The following is a 15,886-nucleotide window of genomic DNA, read 5'->3' on the forward strand; positions in this document are numbered from 1 at the left end:
TTTGATTTTGTCATTTGTGAGTGAAATTATGAAATAGAACCTATGTGAAAATGTTTGAAAATGCTATAGGCTAATTTTTAGTGGCCAAATAAATAGTAGTGCAAAATAGGAGGATTTGCTTGTCAAACCTCCCATTTTACATGAAGTGGCCGGCCATCATGTTGTTGTAGAAAAAATGTGCACTTGATATCCATAATTTATGGTACAAATTGATACAAATTGATAATGGGTTAGGTAAATGTTCCATGATAATGGGTTAGGTAAATGTTTCATGATAATGGGTTAGGTAAATGTTCCATGATAATGGGTTAGGTAAATGTTCCATGATGAGAATTTCATGTATTTTGTATTAAAGAATTAAATGGATGAAATATGAAATTTTATTAAAAAAAAAGGGGTGAAAAGAACAAAGTTTTGTCCATCTTTGTTCATCATAGCCTAAAGTTAGAGAAGAGAAAGGAGAGGAGAAAGCTCTTGAATGTTCGGTCACTTGGGGAAGAAAATTGAAGGTAAGTTCATGGTAGTTTGCTTTTATTTTGAGGTTCATGAGTTCTTCTTGATTCTACCTTAACTCTTGAAGCATATTTTGGTTTTTAGTTGTGTTGTGAGCATTTAGTCATGAATTAAAATGAAGGAAATGGTTGTTGTTTCATGTTCTTTTGATGAAAAATGGAAGATAGGTGAAGTTGAGCCAAACAAATGAGCCTGCATGTACCTTAGATGCTAAAGGGAAAAATCGGCTAACATGTTGTGCTTTAAAATGATGAAATGGAGATTATACTTAAGTAAAATCATATATATGTGATGATTGATTGGTGATATACATGTTTAAATAACATGCATGCAAGTTATGTGTGAAAGAGTGATTTGGTAATAAATCTGCTTGGGACAGCAGCAGTAATGTGACTTTGGAAAATCACCATAAATTGTGAGAGATGAGTTAGAAGGTGAATAAATTATGTAATTAAATCTTAATGAGTCTAGTTTCAAATGAAATAAACGAGAACATATTTTGAATTCTGTACAATGAGAAATTTGATTCGTAATGAAGAGTGGTCAGATTAGTCAAACAGTGAAACATGGGAAACTTTAAGAAAAATCTGGTATTGATTGGCCAACCCAAAAATTCTTAAAATTTTATGGACGGAAGATATATGAGTCTATTTTCAGGGAAAATTAACGGCACTTGATTTGGAGTTTCGTAGCTCCAGTTATAAATGATTTAGTGACTGTTGCTCAGGAAGATAGCTTGCAGTGAAATTATGATTATGTGGTAAACATTGACAAAAAATTGTTAATGAGTTGCTTATTGATTTCCTATAAGCTTACTATGATCTGTAGGTGTGGTTGGCCGAATATTGTAAGGGGTTAATACGTAGTTCGTATTTGAATAGTTAGATTAAAGTGTTAGTAATCCAATTGTAGGCAGTTCGTGTGTGGATCTCGTCAGCATATCGTCGCAAACAGCTATGTAACTAACACCCTCTTATAGACTAGATCGCCACAAGTCGAAAAGCCGAAATGCCGAAAAGCCGGTATTTTGAGGTCTTGCGAGTGTGTGAATGCTCATGAGATTAATAGTTTGATGTATATGGTAAATTAAAGTGATAAGACTGCAGACTGCGCGATTCTGTGCATTTCGATATTTTTGGGCTTAATGGGCCAAAAACGGGATAATGGGCCAACGGGCCGAAATTGTTAAGAAAACGCGGTAAGTGTTTCTGATCGTACGTAAATGACTATGTTATGTATGAAAACCTTAAGAATAGTTAAATTACTTGAATACCCCTATGTATGCAAAATTACCAATATACCCCTAGGGTTACTTTTGACTTAAAAGCATGACGATTTGATTCTGTATGATGTATGCCATGATTATATATCTGTTGCATGGGGACTTGGGTTATACTATGGAGGAAGCGTCCTGGTGGCTATGCCATAATTTATCTAATCTGGTGGCTCTGCCACATATATCTGTCCTGGTGGCTATGCCACAATTATCTGATCTGGTGGCTCTGCCACATATGTCTGTTCTGGTGGCTCTGCCACAATATCTGTATCTGGTGACTTCATCAGAATATCTGGCAGCCTCGCTGTGATTTCTGTGGTGTGTAGCGGTTGGGTGGGTCGAGTAGTCTCCCCACATGGTGTAAGGCTGGTATGGGGGTGTTATGGATGAATCTGGGTTAGGTTTCTGAATAAACATGTAATATCTGTTCTGGTTTGTTATGGGCCTATAGGCTTTATTCTGAATTCTGTTCTGGGCTAAGGCCAACTTATTCTATTTCTGTGGTTTGAGCTGATATAGGCTATGGTTGGGTTAATTTACACACTGAGTTTCCCCAAACTCACCCCTTTTATTTCCATCCACGCAGGTAATCCCCAACCATAGTGGGCTTGGAGCTGTGAGGGAATTTGGAGTGGCCACTCGTTCTGAAAGTTTGATTTTCTTCTGGTGAACTAGATATCCTTTTATTTACTTTTGAGGTTTTGGGTTTTTTTTTATGTAATAAGGCCGCTTAATTATTCTTGATGGTTTTAATATGTGTTACTAAGATAAGTATTACTTATTTTAACTGTTGAAGTTGGAAAGCTTTAGGGCGCGTTTTCAAAAACAACAATTGATTTCAAAATACCATGATAACAAGCAAAGCTTCCGCAATGAAAGTATTTTCCAAAATTAATCACTTTTCCTAAAAAGGGCTTAATCAAATCGGTTTCCTAGAAATATACATGATGTTAAGGTGTGGTAATGGCGGTATGCATGTCTAGGATTGGATCCGAAGGGAGCTTGGTACTTAAGCAGTCTGATGGACTCACCTCCTCTTTTCCGATTTCCTACCTGGTGCACAGCTTCCATTCACTTTAACCTATAATGAAATTATTTTTTAAAACACTAAGTTTTTTTGGATCAACAATATAAAATGTTTTGAACGCTTCGATGTGGCATGTCGGATCTGGCCATAATGTCTGGGCCGAGTTTGGGGTGTTACATCTATAGTGATACTTCATTAAATGGACTAGAATGTGTTTTGATGCAAGAAGGCAAAGTCATAGCCTATGCTTCGAGATAGTTAAAGTCGCATGAAAAGAACTATCCAATGCACAACCTTAAGTTAGTTGCGATTGTGTTCGCTTTTAAAATTTGGCATCACTATCTGTTTGGTGAGAAATGTCATGTATATTTTGATTACAAAAGCTTAAAATATTGATGACTCAAAAAGATTTAAATTTACGAAAGAGAAGATGGCTAGAATTGCTAAAAGACTACGAGCTTGTCATTATTATCATCCGAGAAAGGCCAATGTTGTTGCTGATGCTTTGAGTCAGAAATCATTATTTGCATTACGTGCCATGAATGCTCATTTAGCTTTATCTAATGATGGTTCAGTTTTAGCAAAATTGATAGCGAGACCTTTGTTCTTACAGTGGATTATTGATGCTCAGAAGGTTGATAATAAGATTTTAGCAAAACGAGCCTAGTGTGATCTTGATTCTGATTTTGAATTTTGAGTTGATAATGGTGATTTTTTAAATTTTTGAGATCGGATTTGTGTTCCGAGAAATCCAGAACTAATTCAGATGATTTTGAATAAAGCTCATAGTAGTCCGTTATCTGTACATCCGGATAGTACGAAAATGTATAATGATTTGAAACAGCATTACTAGTGGTCTGGAATGAAGAGAGATATCTCCAACTTTGTTTCGAAATGTTTGATATGTCAGCAAGTTAAAGCTGAACATCAGGTACCATCCGGTTTGTTACAACCGATTATGATTCCAGAATGGAAATGGGATAGAATTACGCTGGATTTTGTTACCGAGTAAGAAAGATACAATATGGGTTGTTGTTGATTGATTGACTAAATCGGCTCACTTTATCCCATTTCGTACAGATTATTCACTTGATAAGCTTGCTGAGTTGTATATTTATCAAATTATGAGATTGCATGGAGTACCTATTTCTATTGTTTCGGATAGAGATTCGAGGTTCACATCACGGTTTTGGAAGAAACTGCAAGATGCATTAGATACGAAACTACACTTTAGCACTACTTTCCACCTACAAATGGATGGTCAATACGAATGGATTATTCAGATACTCGAGGATATGTTGAGATTCTGTACTCTTGAGTTTGAAGGTACATGGGAACGATACTTGCCATTGATTGAATTTTCATATAATAATAGCTCACAATCGAGTATCAAACTGGCTCCTTCTAAAGCTTTATACAGTCAGAAATGTTGAACACAGTTGTGCTGGACAGAGCTCAGTGAGAATAAGATCCACAGGGTTGATTTGGTTAGAGAAACAGAAGAAAAAGTAAAAGTAATACGAGATAGTTTAAATGCAGCTGCGGATCATCAGAAATCGTACGTAGATTTAAAAAGAAAAGATATTGAGTTTGAAATCGATGATAAAGTGTTTTTGAAGATATCTCTGTGGAAGAAAGTACTCTGATTCATCAGAAAAGGCAACTTAAGTCTGAGGTTCATCGGGCCGTATGAAATTATCGAGGGTATCGGACCAGTTGCATATAGATTATTATTGCCACCAGAGTTAGAAAAGATTCATAATGTGTTTCGGGACAATGGTTTCAGCACCACAAATTCGAGGTCAGAAAATTATTTTATTATTTTTGGTGTTTATAATAAGTGAATTGATATGTGTGGAAGTTTCGTATGGAAATTTTATCGTTTGTGTGCTTAATTTGCAAAAAGGACTAAATCGCATAAAATGTAAAAGTGACCTGTTATATGTTATAAGAATCTATTTGATATGGCTTATTAATTGTGAGGCCCTTATGTGGTTAATAAACCACTATATTAATGAATGGACAAAAATGCCTAAGTTAATGGAATTTTAATGTTATTTTATTAAAGGTATAATAGTAAACAATGCATAAAAGATGTATTAAATTAAAGAAAAGTTAAAATCATCTTATTTTCTGTCATCCATGACCGAATATTAGAGAACAAGAAGAAGTAAAGTTGGTTCTAGGGTTCGGCTATTGATATTCTTGATTAAGGTATTGATTTTGTTCGATTTTTAATAATTTCTACTTTTTTGTAATCGTTGTTTAGTAATCTATCAAGCCCATATCTCAATTTCTGATTTTGTTGATGATTTTGAGTTGAGCCATTGTTGATAATATGAGTTTAATGAAGTTTGATGATAGTAAATGGAAGATATGTGTTACATTACTATATTTTGTATTGTGATTTTTGAAGAATTTGGGTATTTTGGACAAATTATGAAAAGTGTATATTGAGGGGTTGAATTGTGAAATAAATGAAAGTTTTGAGCTTCTAGAGGTCCTTATGATATTCGGCTATGCATGGGTTCATTGAAATTATGTGTATTTTGTGTTTTCGTGAAATAGGCACTAAAATGTTAAAATGTGAAAATGTGAGGGGTAATTTGTAATATGCCCTAAATATGTGTTTAAGGATTAGTTTGAATGATTTTTTGAATAAAAGGGTTAATTTTGAATACATATAGATCATGAAAAGAGGAATTCGAATTTAGATCGAGGGAAATAGAAGATTATCGAGTAAACGGTCCGAATCGTCAAATCCAAGTATGAGGTAAGTTCGTACATGATAAATGATGTTATAGCTAGGTTTTAATGCTTTAATAATGCATAAATTGTATAGATATTTGATTACGGTTTGAGCATGATGATATACGATTATGTTCGACACTAAGTGTGCGGTTCGAAATAGCTCCGGATACAAATGGCACTAAGTGTGCGTGTTGGAATAGCTTCGGCTATATGAGGCACTAAGTGTGGGATACCTAGATAGCTTTCGTTTATTGAAATGGCACTAAGTGTGCGAGATTGTTACGGTTTCAGCAAATCACTGATGCACTAAGTGTGCGAATTCTTAAAGCATGGAAAGACTTTTGAATGAACTAATGTATTTGAACGAGAGGTGAGAATGAAATGAAATTATACGGGAAAGTTTAGGTATGTTCGATACCTATATGGTAGATGATACTATGTGTACGAAGATTGATGAATTCGTATGAACATGTTATATGAGATATAATAGAACTGATGGATGAATTGTGAACTACTAAGTGTTTATTAGTTGATGTTTCCTATATTATAAATTTTTGTTTATTTATGGTACGAACTTACTAAGCTTTAAAGCAAACTGTGTGAAATGTTCTCCGTTTTACAGTGTTATAAGGCTAGCTCGAATCTGGGGATTGTCAGCGACGTCAATCACACTATCGGACATCTATTTTGGTACCATTTTGAGAGTTGCATATAATGGTATATGGAATGTATAGGCTAGTGTCATTTTGGTATGTTTTGTGATGTGATTAGCCATGAGACTTGGCTTGTAAATATTTGTATGTATGGCCTCTTAAGTTGGCTAAAATGGTGTGTTTGATAGGTAGGTTATATGATGTATATAATGTTCATGTGATGGTTTGATTTTGGAATGTTGGTTTGGCAAGTTTTGTGGTATGAATTATGTGAATAAATTATGAGTTTATATATTTGAAACTTATGTAAGTTGTAATGACTTTGGTACATTGATTTGGTATGTTTTGGTTCTGAAATTGGGTAGTGATTTGGATGGTATTTGAATGGTATGATATATATACAAAATGGTTGAATTGGTTGCCCATGAATGTGTGCAAATAATGCTAAAATTTTGTATGTTCTGAGTACTTGAGATAGGTGGGAAATATGGCTTAAACAAAGCCTAATTTCACCCCACACGGTTGAGCACATGGGCATGTGTCTCGACCTTGTGTCAGTTGTAATTTAGCTATTCAAGTTAGTCTCAAGCACGGCCTAGACACACAACTGTGTCTAGTGGTCGTGTGAGGCACACAGCCTTGGTACATGGGCGTGTGTGGCCATTTTGAAGGGTACACAAGCTAGACACACGAGCGTGTGGTCGGCCATCTGACCCAAGTCAGTTTCGACCACGGCCAAAGCACACGAGCGTGTCTTGTGGCCGTGTGATTAAGTCAGTATGTATGCCCTGTTTTGCCACGGTTTAGACACACGGGCGTGTCTAAAGCCGTGTGAGATACACGACTTGTTCACACGAGCATGTGACCTGAAACTTTGAAAATTTTGTTAAGTTTTTGAGAAAATTTGTATGTGCTCGCTTTAGTCCCGACCCCTTTCTAAAGCATGTTTAGGGTCTCGTTGACCTATGTAGGGACTTTGTAATGTGTGTGATGATGATGCTATGATGATTAAGAAATGAATGCAAAATGTTTAGATTTGTCCGGTAACGCCTTTAACCCTAGTTCGGCAACGGTTACAGGTTAGGGGTGCTACATGGTATGATTGTGTATTGGTTGATGACTGTTGGCTGCATATTTGTGTCTTAAAATGGTACCAATTGATCTTGTATAGGTATGTGCAAAATGGGTAGCAAAATGGCTTGGTAAATGGCCTATTTTTGTCCACATGGTTAGAGACACAGGCATGTGTCTCAGCCGTGTGTGACACACGGTCCTGTTACACAGCCGTGTGTCCCTTGGTGTTGATTTTGAAAACAAGTCAGTATGCTCCACACGGCCTCACACACAGGCGTGTGACTTGGCCGTGTGGCATAAGTCAGTATATCCTAAAGGTTGGACACGGCCTAGTACACAGCCTGGTACACGGGCGTGTATGGCCATTTTTAGGGCACACGGGCTATCCACACGGGCGTGTGTGTTGGCCGTGTGACCCAAGTCAAAGAGTTACATGAGATAGGACACGGGCTGGGAAACGGCCATGTGCTCCCATTTCGAATGTCCATACGGACGTGTGTCCTCTGTTTTGAGAAATTTTTCAAAGCTTCGTAAAAGTTTCATAAGTTGTTGCTTTAGTCTTGAACGATTCCCAAAGCATGTTTAAGGCCTTATAGGCTTGTATAAGGGATAAATAGATTGACTTTGAATGATGATTGTATAAAATGAATGAATGTATGAGAAAAGTATGTTTATATGTATTTTATGTTCGGTAATGCTTCGAAACCCTATTTCGGCGTTGAATATGGGGGAGGGGTGTTACAATTCATCTCATTATTTAAAGTATAATTTCATAATAGTTCATTTCAAGTTTAGATCATTTCATATCAGAACTTTATTCGTATTACTCAGAAAATCAAGGTCACGATTAGTACACTCAAGATGTATAAGTTTATAATCAAGAATGAACATATATTTATCAAATAAAGTCCATTTACAAATATCATCATCTCTTGTTTTCATATATCATATGTCATGTATCACCATTTACTTGTATTTTAGCCGGATACGTGTAATAACTCATTTCTTATCCGTATCTTTTCATATCAGGATTTTTACCCGTTAAATTTATCTGAAATATCGATGGTTACATAGGTAGTACACTCGAGGTGTACGAATCAGAATCTGTCAATTCATGTCCAAAAGTACCCATAGGGTACTATATCGGAGAGTACACTCTCGAGCCACACATGTATACGACAGGATTACCATTCCAGTCTAAATCCTTTTTATGACATATGCTCTAAAGAGCTTGATCTAGATTACCCGTCTGGGCTAAATCCAATTCATAACATATGCTCAAGAGGATTTATATCAGGATTACCTATCCGGGATAAACCCTTTCATAAATAAGGTCAATAGGATTACTCGTCCGAGCTAAATCCTGTCAGCAACAAATGCAGGACCTCATTCATTTCGAGAAATCACATATCCATCGATATTCATTTATTCAACAAGATTTAACATTTTTAAGCATTTCTCGAAATGTAAATATTTCATACAGCTATAAAATTCATAAAATTTAAATGATCACATTCCACATTCATTCCAAGCATAAAAGCAACATTTTTCTCGTTTATCTTTTATCGGGCATTTTCGTTAATCGGGCTTTGTCAAGCACATTTTTAATGTCATATCCATATACGATATTTATACAATTCACAAACACAACACTTAATTTAAGCATAAAAACATATAAAATTTAGTTACACGAACTTACCTCGACAATTGTTCGTGTACGAAAAAATCTACTAATCTGACTTTTTTTCCTCTTTTCCTCATTCTAGCTCCAAATTTGGTCTATCCGGATCTATACAAGTAAATTTGACATCAAGTTATCATATTTTATATTCAAGTGGACTTAATTTTTATCCTAGGCAAAATTACCATTTTGCCCCTAACTTTTCCATAAATTTTCCTTTCGTCCCTAGGCTCGGAAAATGAAATTTATGTAATTTACTCCCTATTCCAAGCCTAACCAAAATTTACATACTACATTTACAACACATACATTTCAAAAATTTCAGAATTTCCCATGGATTTTGTAACACCCCTTACCTGTATCCAACGCCAGAAGAGTGTACGAGGCATTACCGGACTTAAACACAAGCAAACATACAAAATCGAGGCGCATATTCATATCGTCCCTATAACAAGCCTACGAGGCTCATAATATACATTGGCGGTGGTTCAGGACTAAACCGAGAACTTTAGGAAGCTTTACAACACTTAGAAAATTTGTCATGTTTTAAGGGCCACACGCCCGTGTGGGCAATTCGTGTGGTCACACACGCCCGTGTAATTCTCTGTTTGTCACCCAAAGGCAAATTGAAGTCACACGGCCAAGGCACACGCCTGTGTCCCGAGGCCATGTCCTTCACACGGCTGAGACACACGCTTGTGTCGATGCCCGTGTGCTCAATTATGAGCATTCTGCTTTGCAACAATTTAGGTGCAGGGGACACACGGCCAAATCACAAGCCCATGGGGCTGACTGTGTGTCACACACGGCCTAGACACATGCCCGTGTGTCTACCCATGTGGACAAAAACAAGGCTATTTACCAAGCCATTTTGCCACCCACACTTGCACACATATACACCACATCACTTGGCACAAATTTAAGCATGTAAAAGCAACCAAACAATCACAACCAGGACAATAACATGTCATTCTCATACCATTATTAAACATTCCTGAAACACCAACCTTACCATATCAAATTGTGCAAGTTTCCACATTCACAAAGGACATTAATACAAATATACTCATATTCCTCATCTCATCAATAGATCACAATTCCAAGCATTACACAATCATGCCATAAATTACATTTCCAAACATATCACATTCACCAAGCATACCATGATCATATCACCACAGACATTGACGCATATATGAATATAATTAGGCTTACAATCACGTTAGCTAATATAAGCCAACTTACTTGGCCAAATAGCAAAACAAGCCTTTAACGATTAAAAGCCATTACATTGGCTAAAATCATATGACGCATAGAACCAAATAGCTAAGTCCCTATACATGTCATAAACTCAAAATATTTGGATTCATCAATACTCAAAATGGTAGCTTGATAGTGTGATAGAATCTCCAGCGACCTCCAACTTGAGCTAGCTTCATGGCACTATAAAACATGGGAAAGGAAAGGGGGTAAGCTATATAGCTTAGTAAGTCCGTATGAAAATAATAAGCAAATTTTACCAATCATTTACCAAGTTTAACAATATAAACACAAAACAAAATAGTATAAATTGCTATAAACCTCATAGTTATAAATTATTCAGTCACATTGTTTGCTATATAAATTTCCAAGCATAATTTAACATGTCTTGACTTTAGCCTAACAATCGTAATCTCTCCATTATAATCGATTACCACAATCAACCAATCATTTCAAACCTCATAATAAATTACCACAATCAATCAATCATTTCAAACCTCATAATAAACATACACATTAATTATCAGTATTCACTTTTCATGCATATATTTTAACATCTTTCAATTGTTTAATACTCATATCTTTCCATAATCATTTTAATAGGCAATCATGCCAATCTTTCCTTTTTTTCTCATATCCGATAAATCACACTTTGCGTAAATAAAACATGCTATATCATAACTCAATTTAGCCTAAAGCCAACTACACAATTGCCAATCGAAATTTACCATGTATTTCATACATCACAAATATAGGCCATTAATTCACAAGGCTTTCACAAAAATATTCTCATGGAAACCATGAACTCACAATATCATGAAGTCAATTCTTATGAACTTTTACATACCTGTACAAATTCGTAACATAGTAACATACTTTGTCATCTTTGACATACTCTTCGAATTACCTGTTGAACACTTGGAATACTATCAGATACACAGAAAGTCTTGAACATAAGTGCCACATATGTAGCCAATGCTACCTCAAATCTCACAACACATAGGGCTCATACACGAGCTAATCACTGGCCTGCTCACACAAGCTATCAGTCAAGACGTAGCTATACGGGTGCTCATACAAGCTATCAGGTATCCACAACACATGCCAGACTACCCAGTCACCGGTAGGACGTGTTATTTGTATCCTAAACTATTCCTAAGGTTCAATCGGGATTTTGTCATCATCGAAACTTCGTTGAATATGTCCATAGAAACAATTGTACAATTTATGCAATATTAAACATTAAATACATAACACATCATTGCATTATTTACACACAAACTTACCTCGGTACAAAATAGAAGGAAATGGATCTAATCGTCAATAACCTTGTTTTCCCCCGGTCAAGGTCCGAACTTCGTTTTTCTTGATCTATAATATCATAGTTAACTCATTTAATCATTATACTATTCAAATCAGCCCAAATTCACATTATGGAAAATTTACATTTTTCCCCCAAAGATTTACATTTTTACATTTTAGTCCTGAGGCTCGTAAAATGAAATGTAGTCAATTTCTTCAATACCCAAGCCTATCTAAACCTTATACATGCTTATAACAGCCTACATTTTTCTTTTATTCACATTTTAATACCAATTTTTCAACTTTTTACAAAAAAGTCCTTTTAAAGCATTTTCACCGAAAATCACTTAGCAAAAGCCGTTTATCATACACCAGACATGCATTTTCTACCATTAGACATCAAAATACACAAATATCCATCATGGGTAAAATTTCAGACCTTGATTATTTCTTTAATTAGTGGTAGAAATAGATAGATCATGTTACAAGGATTCCAAAAACGTAAAAATAATTAAAAATGGGGCTAGACCGGACTTACAATCGAGCTTGGAAGCTTGAAAAACCCTAGCCATGGTTTCTCCTTGTGAAATTCGGCCATGGGGTAGAAGATGGACAAATTTTGGCTTTTAATTTGGCTTTTGAATTCATTTAATTACCAAATTACTAAAATGCCATTAATGAAAAACTTTAGAAACATACCTAACCATGACCAGTTTTGTCCAAAAACTTAACAAATGGTCTAATTACCATCTAAGGACCTCCAATTTAAAATTTCATAACAATTAGACACCTCTAGCGTGTAGAACTCAACTTTTTCACTTTTTACAATTTAGTCCTTTTGACTAAATTGAATGTCCAAACGCCAAAATTTTTAAATGAAATTTTCACGAAATTATTCCGTAAAATTGTAGAGCGTAAAATTATGATAAAAACAAAATTTTCTACATTAAATTTGTGGTCTCAAAACCACTATTCTGACTAGCCCCAAAATCAGGCTGTTACAGGTTTTATCACTTTTTCATTTTAGTCCCTAAATCAAGTTTCCATCAAAAATTGCTTTATAAAAGTTGTTTATCTATCAAAAACCTTTCATTTTTTACCATAAATTTCATATTTCTAGCATATTTATCGATGACCCAAATTTAATACTTTGATATCTTTTCAAATTAATCCCCTAAATAAATAGATTAGACTATCTCGGTTTTGAAAATATAAACATTACTAAAAACGAGGCTTGATTACTTACCCAAATATGCTTGATAAGTCTTCTTCCTCTCTCCTAGGGTTTCCATAGAAATATTTGGGGAAGATGATATAAAAATTGTTTTCTTTTTCATTTAACTAAATTGTCATTTAATAACTTTTCATCTTTCCAATTTAGTCCTTAGCCTCTTTTTATTTTTCCATGGATGAGTCATACCAAAATATCTATATACTTTGTTTAATGGTCTAAATACCATATAAGGACCTTAATTTTTGAATTCCACAGCTATATGATCCTTCTAGCTACTAGAATCCAACTTTTGCATTTTATGCGATTTGGTCCTTCTCGTAATTAAACACTTAATTGATAATATGTTCTTATCAAAATTTTCACATGACATGTCTATCATAATACGGACCATATAATAAAATAAAAATAAATTTTATTTTTTGGCTAGGACTTGTGGTCCCGAGACTATTGTTTCGATTTCACCGAAATTGGGTTGTTACAAACATAACTTTTGGAAATTAGTTTGAAAACTCATTAATTTTTTTTAAAACATCTTTGGCAGGGTTTGCATTAAAATTGTGAGCCTAGTTTGTTTAGCAAAACCTTTAAAAAACTAGAGTCTGGGTTCGCCATTACATTGCGAAACCAACTCATACTTTTTCAAAAAACATTTTCTTAGAACAGTCTACCTTAGCTCGTAAGACCAATTCTCACTTACAAGCAAAGTCTGCCTTAGGTCGCAAGACTAGTTCGTCACTTTGTTTCGATGGACATAATCCCACCTAGCTCATATAGAATTGGGCTTACTAAGGAGCACTATCACTTAAGCTCGCATGAGGAGCTTCGCTAATACACAGCTTCATCACTTAAGGTCACGTGGGGAGCTTCGCTGATACATAGCTTATCCTTAGCTCAAAGAGGAGCTTTTCTGATACACAGCTTATCCATAAGCTTATAGGGGAGCTTCGCTGATACACAGCTTGTCCATAGACTCATAGGGGAGCTTCATTGATGTACAATTTATCCTTAGCTCACGGAGGAGCTTTGTTGATACACGGCTTGTAAAATCATTCTTAAAACATTCTTTGATAACCTTAGCTCCCATAGGAGCACGCGCAAACTGTGTTAAAATCATATTTTGAACTCGTAATTGAAAACAAAGTATCGTAGTTTAAAATAGAGATTTTCAGTAACTTACTTTTAAACTTGTTTCAAAAACATAATTCTTAGAAAACATATTCAGTTAAAATGAAAATCATAGCAATTATCATACTCCAAATAATTCCAAACCACTCACACTTTTAAAAGCTTAGTAAAGAACATACTCATGATGGAGCCCGATTACTCACCGAAAAATGGAGAACTTAAACTAGTTTAGCTTTGCCCTTATCCTTACTGGTAGATGGTCCTACTGGTTCTCAACACATATATTACTTATAGATAACAAAACATACAAAATTCATGCAATGAAACTTGGACAATCACACCCAACAAGACAGGGACTTACCTTGATAGCTACGTACAGAACCAAGAGTGGAGACTTTGACGATAAAATATTCAATGAAGAATTCACAGAATTTAAGGGTCTTGTTTATAGACCTAGAAGTCTTGGAAATCTTAGGATACCATAATTGAATTGGGAAAGTTGTTACTTGCACGTAAAGTATTCCTAGAAACACTAAATCACTTTTTTCCTAATTTGAGTCACATTGTATCTTTGACCATCGAACACAAGTTCATAACTTTAACTGGCGAACACTAGTTCTCAACACAGACGGGTGAACCTACCTCGTAGAGAAATTGGTGAACCCCCTTACCATTAATTTTTGCGCACTGCTATTGGCGAACACCATTATTGATACTCTTCTGGTGAACACCTTGCTCACACAACTCTTGGTGAACACTAGTTCGTCGATATACTGGCAATCCCTTCACTTAAGATGCCAAACCTTCCAAGCCCATCTGCTGGGTGTTACAGTAACAATTTGTGCACACAACCACAGTCTGTTACATGGACCAACGACACGGTCGTGTGGCATCTTTTGAATATTTCTACTTTTGATCCACATGGCATGATTTACACTATTTATTCCCACAACCATGTGAGTCCAGCTCCACACGACATCAGGCTGTTACATGGCTTGCCTATACGGCTATGAGTCTCATCCCTACACGGCCTCAGCCTTTCACACGGTCAGGGGACATGACCGTGTGACCCCTATTTGAATATTTTTCCTATCTTTCTATTTTTGTTTGAATTTCTTCCTTGATTGATGTTGGGTTAATTTAAAACTTTCGTAAGCTTGATTTAAACCTGAAATTGATTGAATTTCATGTTATACATGATTATCTGTGGTGAAATAATATTGTATTGAAAATTTGAACTATGAATGGCATGTAATTACTCTATATTTGTTTGTAGCATCCTATTACTTGAGTTCAACGGCCAGACTTGTTACAAAACCATTAGTAGTAAAATTCTTAATCATTGAGGACATAAAGAATACCTGAGCTAAAACGGAAGTAAGGGCATCAACTTTATGTACTCTTACAACTCTACGTCTTGTGGTTGCTCGGTTGGTTGGCCACTGGTACTTATTACTAGTTATCTGTTCAATAATTTCACAAGCCTTATTATAAGACTTAGAAAGAAGTGTTCCATTTGTAGAAGCGTCTACTACCATCCTCGTGTGTGCGTTGAGACCATTATAAAATGTCTTCAGTTAGATGCAATACAAAATTCTATGGTGAGGGCATTTTCATAACAATTTTTTGAATCTCTCCCATGCCTCATAAATGGATTCATCATCCATTTTTTGGAAGGTATTGATCTTGTTTCACAACTGTAACATCCTAAAATAGGGCATAAACAGAATAGTGGTTGCAAAACCACGAATTCGAGGTCAAAAAAAATTATTCCGATTAAGTTTTAAGGTTTATTCATTGATTGAATAATTGTGTAAAAATTTCGTGAAGAAATTTTATGTATAAGTGCCTAATTTGATAATTAGGACTAAATTGTAAAATTAGCAAAATGTGTGTTCTAGATAATAAAGGGGATTTAATTGAAATGGGTTCTTAAAGTGGAGGTCCTTATTTATTAATTAGATCATTATATTTAAGTTTGGACAAAAAT

At 35.2% G+C, this 15,886-nt stretch overlaps 1 non-coding gene across 1 annotated transcript; it reads left to right on the top strand.

The window, feature by feature from the left end:
* Positions 1–15,488: 15,488 nt before the first annotated feature.
* LOC121205624 (small nucleolar RNA R71) lies at positions 15,489–15,595 on the top strand. Its single transcript, XR_005900700.1, has one exon. It is a non-coding gene; the product is annotated as a small nucleolar RNA R71 (small nucleolar RNA).
* Positions 15,596–15,886: the final 291 nt, after the last annotated feature.

This window comes from Gossypium hirsutum, chromosome A08 (genome assembly GCF_007990345.1).
Source record: "Gossypium hirsutum isolate 1008001.06 chromosome A08, Gossypium_hirsutum_v2.1, whole genome shotgun sequence".
NCBI lineage: Eukaryota > Viridiplantae > Streptophyta > Magnoliopsida > Malvales > Malvaceae > Gossypium > Gossypium hirsutum.